This window comes from Malus sylvestris, chromosome 1 (assembly GCF_916048215.2).
Source record: "Malus sylvestris chromosome 1, drMalSylv7.2, whole genome shotgun sequence".
NCBI classification, from domain to species: domain Eukaryota; kingdom Viridiplantae; phylum Streptophyta; class Magnoliopsida; order Rosales; family Rosaceae; genus Malus; species Malus sylvestris.
The window spans coordinates 29,990,379-29,999,405 of record NC_062260.1 but is presented as its reverse complement, the minus strand read 5'-3'; the positions used below and the strand labels follow the sequence as shown (position 1 = coordinate 29,999,405).

Below are 9,027 nucleotides of genomic sequence, written 5' to 3'. Positions count from 1 at the left end.
CATCACCGACTTAACATATCCTGTTGACATTGTTTCTACGCCTAAAGAAGTGGTTTCATTACCCTCGGAAGCTCAGAAATTAGAACCAACAGCCCCAACATGGAGTCTATATGTTGATGGCTCGTCCAACCAACAGGGTTGTGGAGTAGGACTAATCCTTACGACCCCTGACAAAGTGGCGATGGAGTATGCTATTCGTTTCAAATACAAGGTGTCGAACAATGAGGCCGAATATGAAGCCCTCCTAGCAGGCTTATGTTTGGCTAAACACCTTGGGGTTAAACGAATTGATATCTTCAGTGACTCCTAATTGGTGGTTAACCAGGTCACCAACAACTTTGATGCTAAGGATAGCTCTATGGCAGCATATCTGGCACAAACACAATTGTTGCTCCAGCACTTCTACTACCAGATCACCTAAATTCCTCGAGCGGCAAACAGTTATGTAGATGCTTTGGCTCGCCTCACCTCAGCGGTGGAAGACAAGATTGGAAGAAAAATTCAAGTCGAATTGTTGACAGCACCAAACACCATGGCTGCGGAAGTGTGCAACTTACAATAGGGGGATTGTTGGATTACCCCGATTTATAGATTCCTTGCTCATGGCACCCTTCCAAATGACAAAGTCCAAGCTAAGCAGATTTGATACAAGGTCACCCATTACTTGATCATTAATGACCAATTCCACAAACGGGGTTTTAACCTACCATACCTAAGATGCCTTACGTCCGCAGAGGCGGAAACTGTCCTTCGGGAAATACATGAAAGAGTCTGCGGAGATCATGCTAGATCTTGATCCCTAGCACACAAGGCTTTTCGCCAAGGATATTATTGGCCAACACTCCACCAAGATGCCATCAGAATATCCCGCTCATGTGATAAATGTCAACGCTACGCAACTACTCCTCACTCCCCTCCCGAGCCGCTCACTCCCATGATTAGCCTTTGGCCCTTGGCCCAATGGGGACTTGATTTGATCGGCCCAATGCCTGCAGGGAAGGGCAAGGTCCGTTATGCAATCATTGCAGTTGACTACTTCACAAAGTGGGCCGAAGTAGAACCCTTGGCAACCATTACCAAGGCAAAAATAGAAGACTTCATATGGAAGAACATCCTTTGCAGATTCGGCATTCCCAATGCGATGGTCACTGACAACGGGTGATAGTTTGACAACAATAAGTTCATGATGTTCTGCTCTAAGTTCAACATCAACTTATGTTTTGCCTCCCCAGCTTATCCCCAGTCTAATGGACAAGTTGAAGCCATCAACAAAATAATCAAGCGAACTTTAAAAACCAGCTTGGACAAGGCTAACAAGAGCTTCATCAAAGGAGTTCAACCACAATTCTCAAAAGCTTCACACACTTTTGTGAAACAAAACCAATTTATGGTGCCAACAAGAGCTTCATCAATGGAGGGCAACCACAATTCTCAAAAGCTTCACACAATCTTGATCAAGACAGTGTGAAGCAAAACCAATTTATGTTGCCAACAAAAGCTTCATCAAAGGAGTTCAACCACAATTCTCAAAAGCTTCACACACTCTTGATCAAGACAGTGTGAAGCAAAACCAATTTATGGTGCCAACAAAAGCTTCATCAATGGAGGGCAACTACAATTCTCAGACATTCGAAGCAAATTCAATTTATATGGTTCATCCAAACCTTCGACTATTAGTATTAAATATCGATGATATCAGAAATATCAATAATCCAAAAACACGGAAATATCGATGGAAATATCGGGATATTATCGATATCGATAAAAATATTATGGAAACTACGGAAATTGTAAGAAAAACTTGAAAATTTTATTGAAACTTTGCAGAATGTTTATTTAGTCAATTATCTATTAGTTTATTAAAAAAAATTAGAAGGAAATGCATTGCATGATGGATTTAACTGATTTAAGTTGATTATATAGCGAACTGACAAACATTGTGAGTGTAGAAAATATGTAGTAATTAATAAAAGAAGTTTAAACATACCATAATCATTTATATATAATGAATTAGTACAATATTTTACACTTTATACATTACATGGTATTAACAATTTAATGCTCATTCGTACAACTAAATATATGCAACTCGACAAGATTTAGACATGAGTGAGTGAGAAATAGAAAAAAGAGGGGCATTTAAGATCTAAGAGAGGAATTTTCACTATTTTATGATTAATACAATTTCAAGGATAAATGCACATTCAGCATCTCTAATAGTAATACTATATTTGGGGTACCATACTATATTTCAAGTCAAATGTGAGATGTCTAAATGAACTAAGCAAGATATGATCAAATTGCTTAGGGTATTAGAAAATAGAAAGTGAATAAAAATGACAGAATATTGTACCGAATTTTGCACTTCCAACTTTTAATGCATTAGGGTGCATTGTAGACGTTCAAGTTCCATATTATAGCATATAGCAATTAACAACCCGAAAATCGACTCATTGGAGAAGACCTAACATTAATCTGGGTGCTAATGATGTTTTTCAAGTTTGTATAAAGTAAATGTCAAATTTTTTACGTATTTGGAAATTATATCTAGCGCAAGGACTTGTATCCAAGGTTCTAAAAAACGCTAGGCGCTAGTCGGGCGGCGGGCAGGGGCCTAGCGCCTAGGCGGCTAAGCGGGGTCTAGACGGGCGCCTAGGCGGCCTAGGCGGATTTATGTAAATTTATTTTATATCTTGTACGTAAGTGTCTATTTACATCTAAAAAATATACTTCTATGGATAATAAATGAATAATAAAATGCAAAAATACATCCAAAAAGACATAACGCAAAAAGATCTTGTATGTTTAGTTAGAAACTCCTAACGTAAAATAAAGATGATAAAAGATTTGATAGTTTCTAGATATTTTGTTTAATTTATTATATATTCTCAATCCATTATTTTATTAAACAAGTCTTTTTCTTTGTTTATTGAATCATTTCTGACACCCACAAGTGTTTTTCTTTGTTCATTGAATCATTTCTGACACCCAACTCTCATCTGCTTTTTTCTTTATGCCGTCAATTCCAAAGTCTCCATCTCTTCTCTTCGCTTCTCCATTAAACGCCAGATCTCTTGGTTTAAACAACCTAGTTCTTCCTGCGGTGTCGTCTTGTCATCGAGCAACCAACTCTTCATCTTCATCAAACCGCAGATCCCGACCAACCCAACCCAACCCAAAAATGAACTAAATTGTATGGGTCAGTGTAGTGGTGATCCCCGACGGCGATGGTTTCAAGAAGTTCCAGACGACTCTCTCTCTTTTCTTTCAACAACAAAATTGCAGATCTTTCTCTCCTTCCTCAACAGATCACTCTCTTGTCGTCTGTACAAAGAGTTTTTTTTTTTGTTACAAAACCAAGAGGCCGTCGAGGCCGCCTAGCCCGTGTTGCCCGTCCAGCGGCCGCCTTGCCCGCCCAACAGCCGCCTAGACACCGATTAATAGCCCTTCCGATTTGTTGAACGATTTCATAATAATCGCGACGGAGACCCGTCGTCCAGCGCCTAGGCGCTGCCTAGCCCGCGTTTTAGAACACTGCTTGTATCATCTTAAACAATTTTTCCGTTGATAGTTATTGGAGCACCGCCCGTTTTTGTGTTATGTAATGAATGGTCACAAGCTATGGATAGACTCTCGGATGAGGAAGTTGTTGAAGCCATCGGGGGATTCATAACTAGTATACATACGCTTATAATGGAAGACAACAATATTAATGTAGAAATGGTGCAGCAAAGGATGGTAGCTGAAAACAAAGATATAGCAAGGAAAGTAAAGTTTTTGGAGGCAAATGAGGGGAAGGAACAGAAGATTCTGCATAAGCTGGAGCGCGGTAGAGGAGAAAAAAAGAACGTTGCTTCTAGTAGTTTGCATCCCACATCGGCCGTGCAATAGAAGTGAGCAAGCAAACAGGTCTATAAAAGCCACATTCCAAAGCTGACGAGGGCATACCCTTCTCGGCCTTTTGGCTAAGATCAGGTGTAGTGTCTGTTCTTGTTAGTTTAATATTTTTTAGCATTTTAAAGTATTTTTGGGTTTCGTTTCGCGATATAAACGATAATATCGCGATATATTGCCCAAATAATGCATTAAAACGCTGAAAATATCGATATATTGATGATACTTAAGGGGTTAAGTGTGAAAATATCGTTATCTCAAAATGACGATATTATCGGCGATATTTCGCCGATAATATCGATATTTTGGACAATGACTATTACAAGGTGTGGCTTGCATCACAATCTCTTGCTCAACAATGTGAAAGCAAAATTTGTATATGTTGTCTCTCCCACATTTTCAAATTTTTAGTTTCCTAAAAAAAAAAAAAAAAAGGGAAATTCAACAAAGCTTCATAATGGAGGACAACTACAAATTCTCAAAAGCTTCACACTATCTTGATCAAGATAGTGTGAAGCAAAATCAATTCATGGTACCCAACAAAAGCTTCAACTCCAAAGCTTCACCTACAAAAGCTTCAACACAAAAGCTTCACCACAAAAGCTTCACCCACAAAAGCTTCACCTACAAAAGCTTGACCCATAAAAGCTTGACCTATAAAAGCTTGACCCACAAAAGCTTGACCCACAAAAACTTGACCTATAAAAGCTTGACACACAAAAGCTTGACCTATAAAAGCTTAACCCACAAAAACTTGACCCACAAAAGCGTCACCTACAAAAGCTTGACCCACAAAAGCTTCAACACAAAAGCTTCACCCACAATCGTTGCAGTTGACTACTACACAAAGTGGGCCGAAGTAGAACCCTTGGCAACCATTACTGAGGCAAAAATAGAAAATTTCTTATGGAAGAACATCCTTTGCAGATTTGGCATTCCCAATGCGATAATCACTGACAACGAGCGACAGTTCGACAACAATAAGTTCAGGATGTTCTGCTCTAAATTCAACATCAACTTATGTTTTGCCTCCCCAGCTCATCCTCAGTCTAATGGACAAGTTGAAGCCATCAACAAAATAATCAAGCGAACTTTGAAAACCAGCTTGGACAAGGCTAAAGGTTGTTGGCCAGAATTTGTACCCCAAGTTCTTTCGTCATACCACACTTCGTATCGGACATCAACAGGAGAAACCCCATTCTCACTTACCTTTGGTACAGAGGCAGTTTTCCTAATTGAGCTTGAGCAAGCAACATTCCGAGTCCAGAACTACGTGTAAAGTGAAAATGACAAACAACTTACCCTCAACTTAGATCTAGTCGAGGAACACAGAAACCAGGCTCATTTGAGGATTGTCGCCTACAAGCAGCGGATCTCCAACTACTATGACTCCAGGGTCAAACCTCGTTCTTTCAAAGTAGGGGACTGGGTATTGAAGAAAAGATTACTCTGCGACAGAGTCCCTAGTGAAAGAACACTTAGTCTAAACTGGGATTGACCGTTTGAAGTTGTTGGCATCAGTCGCCCTGGCTTCTACAAGCTTAGAAGCTCTGATGGCAAGACCCTTGGCCATCCATGGAACGTTGATCACTTGAAGTACTATTACAAGTAAATTCACATTGTACAAGTGTTAAGCTTCAGCCGTTCGGCATCCTATGTAACGAAGACTATTTGGCATGAATTCAATAAAGAGGTGATTTAGACAACTCGATCCTAATCCTCTTACATTCCTAGCAATGAAACACTCGGGGTTCAAAGCTTCAACATGAAACAAAGTCTAAGTATATGTCAATAAGACTATACAAATAAACGAACAGTTTCACAGTATATTCATTCAATCATACATTCCAACACATTCATACATAAGCCAACTGTGCTTTGAAAGGGTTCAACATATTTTGTGTCATTCGACACTTGCTACAATGTGCCTAGACACCTTGCCCTTATTTTCACCAACCAGGTGATGAAATGTGAAGAACGAACTCATTTTCATGCCACCAATTAGGTGATGAAATGTACAACTTGTACTCTTCTTCATGCCACCAACCAGGTGATGAAATGTACAACCCGTACTCTAATATCATTTGGCAACTTGCCACTCATGCCACCAACCAGGTGAAGAAGGAACTCATCTTCATGCCACTAACCAGGTGATGAAATGTACAATCCGTACTCTCCTTCATGCCACCAACCAGGTGATGAAATGTACAACCTATACTCTAATATCATTTGGCAACTTGCCACTCATGCCACCAACCAAGTGATGAAATGTACAACCTGTACTATCCTTCATGCCACCAACCAGGTGATGAAATGTACAACCCGTACTCTAATATCATTTGGCAACTTGCCATTCATGCCACCAACTAGGGGAAGAAGGAACTCATATTCGTATCACCAACCAAGTGATGAAAGCAACTCACCATTCATTCCACCTACCAGAAGACTAGTGGTACAACTTGTACATGTGAATTCCTAGCATTCACAAATAATCAAAAACCCTCAAGCTTGACAACTTAACTAGATGAGCACTTATGCCCAACAAGAGTTATAGTCACCAACAAAGTCTTGTTGCAAGCCAACAACAACTTCAGTGCATGGCATACGAAGATCAAGTTATTCAGCCCTCTTGCATCTGCTTCAAACATTTCCCCTCTGTAACAATGCAAACACTACAACTCGTAGAAATCTTTACACACTCTTGATCAAGACAGTATGAAGCAAAACCAATTTATGGTGCCAACAAGAGCTTCATCAAAAGAGTTCAACCACAATTCTCAAAAGCTTCACACACTCTTAATCAAGACAGTGTGAAGCAAAACCAATTTATGGTGCCAACAAGAGCTTTATCAAATGAGTTCAACCATAATTCTCAAAAGCTTCACACACTCTTGATCAAGACAGTGTGAAACAAAACCAATTTATGGTGCCAACAAGAGCTTCATCAAAGGAGTTCAACCACAATTCTCAAAAGCTTCACACACTCTTGATAAAGACAGTGTGAAGCAAAACCAATTTGTGGTGCTAACAAAAGTTTCAACAATAGAGGGCAACCACAATTCTCAAAAGTTTCACACACTCTTGATCAAGACAGTGTGAAGCAAAACCAATTTATGGTGCCAATAACAAGAACTTCATCAATGGAGGGCAACCACAATTCTCAAAAGCTTCACACACTCTTGATCAAGATAGTGTGAAGCAAAACCAATTTATGGTGCCAACAAGAGCTTCATCAAAGGAGTTCAACCACAATTCTCAAAAGCTTCACACACTTTTTATCAAGACAGTGTGAAGCAAAACCAATTTATGGTGCCAACAAGAGCTTCATCAATGGAGGGCAACCACAATTCTCAAAAGCTTCACACAATCTTGATCAAGACAGTGTGAAGTAAAACCAATTTATGGTGCCAACAAAAGCTTCATCAAAATAGCTCAACCACAATTCTCAAAAGCTTCACACACTCTTAATCAAGACAGTGTAAAGCAAAACCAATTTATGGTGCCAACAAAAGCTTCATCAATGGAGGGCAACTACAATTCTCAGACCTTCGAAGCAAATTCAATTTATATGGTTCATCCAAACCTTCAACTACTACAAGGTGTGGCTTGCATCACAATTTCTTGCTCAAGAGTGTGAAAGCAAAATTTGTATATGTTGTCTCTCCCACATTTTCAAATTTCTAGTTTGCCAAAAAAAAAAATGGGAAATTCAACAAAGCTTCATCAATGGAAGACAACGACAAATTCTCAAAAGCTTCACACTATCTTGATCAAGATAGTGTGAAGCAAAATCAATTCATGGTACTGAACAAAAGCTTCAACTCCAAAGCTTCACCTACAAAGCTTCAACTCCAAAACTTCACCTACAAAAGCTTCAACACAAAAGTTTCACCCACAAAAGCTTCACCTACAAAAGTTTGACCCACAAAAGCTTGACCCACAAAAGCTTGACCTATAAAAGCTTGACCCACAAAAGCTTGACCCACAAAAGTTTGACCTATAAAAGCTTGACCCACAAAAGCTTGACCTATAAAAGCTTGACCCACTAAAACTTAACCTACAAAAGCTTGACCCACAAAAGCGTCACCTACAAAAGCTTGACCCACAAAAGCTTTAACACAAAAGCTTTACCCACAAAAACTTCAACACAAAAGCTTCATCAATGGAGGACAACTACAAATTCTCAAAAGCTTCACACTATCTTGATCAAGATAGTGTGAACCAAAATCAATTCATGGTACCCAACAAAAGCTTCAACTCCAAAGCTTCACCTACAAAGCTTCAACTCCAAAGCTTCAACACAAAATCTTCACCCACAAAAGCTTCAATATAAAAGCTTCACCCATAAAGGCTTCACCTACAAAAGCTTGACCTATAAAAACTTGTAAAAGCTTGACCCACAAAAGCTTGACCTATAAAAGCTTGACCCACAAAAGCTTGACCCATAAAAGCTTCACCTACAAAAGCTTCACCTACAAAAGCTTGACCCACAAAAGCTTCACCTATAAAAGCTTGACCCATAAAAGTTTCACCTACAAAAGCTTCACCCACAAAAGCTTGACCCACAAAAGCTTCAACACAAAAGTTTGACCTACAAAAGCTTCACACTATCTTGATCAAGATAGTGTGAAGCAAAATCAATTCATGGTGCCCAACAAAGCTTCAACCTTAAAGCTTCACCTACAAAGTTTCAACACCAAAGCTTCACCTACAAAGCTTAAAATATATATATATATATATATATATATATATATATATATTTCGGAAATCCAAAAATTCGAAAATTCGAAAGAAAAAAAAATTGTCTAGGCCTCATCTTCTTTGAGCCTAACAACTTTCATAACAAATATATATGAATGAGGAGTTTTGGGCTACCATTTAGAAAGGAAATGCCTTATTTGTCCACTCCCTTGACCGGAGACTTGGGGGACTCCTACCATATGCTACTGCACCTTGATACTCAGAAGTCTCACGACCACTCAGTGACTTGGATTTTTCAAGTCTCCAACCGAGAAGTTTTCCTCACTTGGGAAATTAAGGGAGCACTACCTCAACATACATGCTTCACTCTCAAATCTTCAACATACAAGCTTCAACAAAAGAAAAAAATTCAAAGAACATAGTGAAGAAGAC

General features: G+C 39.1%; 1 pseudogene; it reads left to right on the top strand.

The window, feature by feature from the left end:
• The first annotated feature begins 3,944 nt into the window (after window positions 1-3,944).
• Window positions 3,945-4,108, top strand: LOC126634008 (U2 spliceosomal RNA; annotated as a pseudogene).
• Window positions 4,109-9,027: the final 4,919 nt, after the last annotated feature.